This window comes from Limulus polyphemus, unplaced genomic scaffold (genome assembly GCF_000517525.1).
Source record: "Limulus polyphemus unplaced genomic scaffold, Limulus_polyphemus-2.1.2 Scaffold4751, whole genome shotgun sequence".
NCBI lineage: Eukaryota > Metazoa > Arthropoda > Merostomata > Xiphosura > Limulidae > Limulus > Limulus polyphemus.
The window spans coordinates 44,647-46,820 of NW_013670361.1; the positions used below are offsets into that span (position 1 = coordinate 44,647).

The 2,174-nt window shown below is 37.4% G+C and overlaps 1 pseudogene; it reads left to right on the forward strand.

Annotated features, from left to right (window-relative positions):
• LOC106471642 overlaps positions 1–2,174 on the forward strand; it is a 50,412-nt pseudogene that overhangs the window by 29,183 nt on the left and 19,055 nt on the right.

The following is a 2,174-nucleotide window of genomic DNA, read 5'->3' on the forward strand; positions in this document are numbered from 1 at the left end:
ATAGATAGATAGATAAACCTGAACGAATTACCCCAAACACCTGAAACTGTACTCAGGTAATCTCTGTGAACGAACTTCCCCAAACACCCGAAACCGTGTAGTATCTAGTAAACTTTCGTTGCGAATCTGCAGAGAAGACATGAATTTGATATCATTTTAGGTATTTATCATCGCTGCTGTCGTCTCCATAATCTTCAAAAAACCAGACTATCAAGATGCTAGGGATGACGATAGCATAATGGACAATCTTCCGCAGGATGACGAGGAGCTTTTGAGTTGTACACCAAAAGAAGGTAAAGAAAAAAGCATGTATGTTGCTATACTGGGAAATCCAAAGATAATTTTCTATAGTCGGAATCGCGTTTAATAATCGAACTTTTTATACATTTCACTGCACATGGGGCCCACATATTGCATCATATTGAACAATTTTATGTTGTTGTTTTTTCCTGTTGCAACACAGGAAAAAAAACTTATGAGTGAAATAACCGATTCTCTACATTTCATATGGAGTGGGATTAATTAAGATGATGGCATTTATGTTCAAAGTTTCTGTGTGGTTTAGTTATTGTTAAAGGCTTTGGTTTGGTTTGTTTGGAAGTAAGCACAAATCTACACAATGAGCTATCTGTGCTCTGCCCACCACGGGTATCGAAACCCGGTTTTTAGCGTTTTAAGTCCGCAGACATACCGCTGTGCCACTGGGGCTATTCTTAAAGGCCCTGTATCCAATAAAGACGTGAACCAAAAACAGTTTGGTGTGTAAGTAATTCAGAAAATGTGTTTAAAAAAACGGTTAAGTCTGTATGGATCCCCAGTAGTTATTTTATGGTTAAATGTTTTATCGCCCCCCAGTGGCACAGCGGTATGTCTGCGGACTTATAACACTAGAAACCGGGTTTCGATACCCGTGGTGGGCGAGCACAGATAGCCCATTGTGTAGCTTTGTGCTTAATTACAAACAAACAAACAAATGTCTTGTATCATGATATTTCCGAATGCACCAACAATTTATTTTTAAATCGAAATTTTTTTTCGTACGTTCAGTACCTTTCCTTTGCCAAGCTTTATCATACAACTGATGATGTACAAGAGGACAATTTTTATTCGTTGAAAAATGCGTAGTATATGACCTACAATAACAGAAAAGAACATTTTATTTAATGTGACATTTGCTTCAGTAACCTAAATATCTACAGCTTCCATGTTTTACCAGTAATAATAATGTATCCTGAACAGTGGCGTCGCCAGCTGCAAAATTGCATTGAACCAACTTTGGGTTTCAAAAAGTACTTTGAATTGGGTTTCAAAGTCCCAAAGTACTCACAGACCTTGGATAGGATCAGAAGGTTTTGACAATTCTAGAATATCTAGCTTTTTTTTTGGGGGGGTAGGGTGGAATAACAAGTCCCTTTTATATTGTGATAGATATGGGGCATATTCTGCTTTTTGCATGTTATTATTCTGTGTTCTTTCGAGCATTATTTAATTAAATAAATAATTATTTAGTACAGAATTACCATTAATATAAAAAAGTAGGGTTAAAGGGAATACCTATTACTGTAGGATATATATGGTTGACTTCTAGTAAAGAAGAAAAATAACCTTCTGTAAAACAGTAGTGCGCGTGCGAACGTGTTTTCTTGTTATACACATTACATTTGCTCTATGTATGTAGGATTAAATTTGGGAGAACAAGAAAAAATTGGGCTTGCAAAGCCCCCCCCCCCCGTAGCGCTGCCACTGATCCAGAAGTGTTTGTTGTACTGCACCTTAACGATGCTGCCACTGATCCAGAAGTGTTTGTTGTATTGCACCTTAACGATGCTGCCACTGATCCAGAAGTGTTTGTTGTATTGCACTTTAACGATTTGTTTATATTGTTGTATAATAACCTTCCATTTAATTATTCCAAGATTCACGTATATTTCAAGCACTTTTTGTAAGAATATAATTTTACTTGATAAAGAAAAACAAAAGTTCGGGTAATTCATACTTAGTTGTATAGATTGTTTGTTTGAATTTCGCGCAAAGCTACACGAGAGCTATCTGCGCTAGCCGTCCCTAATTTAGCAGTGAAATACTAGAAGGAAGGCAGCTAGTCATCACCACCTACCGCCAACGCTTGGGCTACTCTTTCACCAACGAGTAGTGGGATAGACCGTCACAGTATA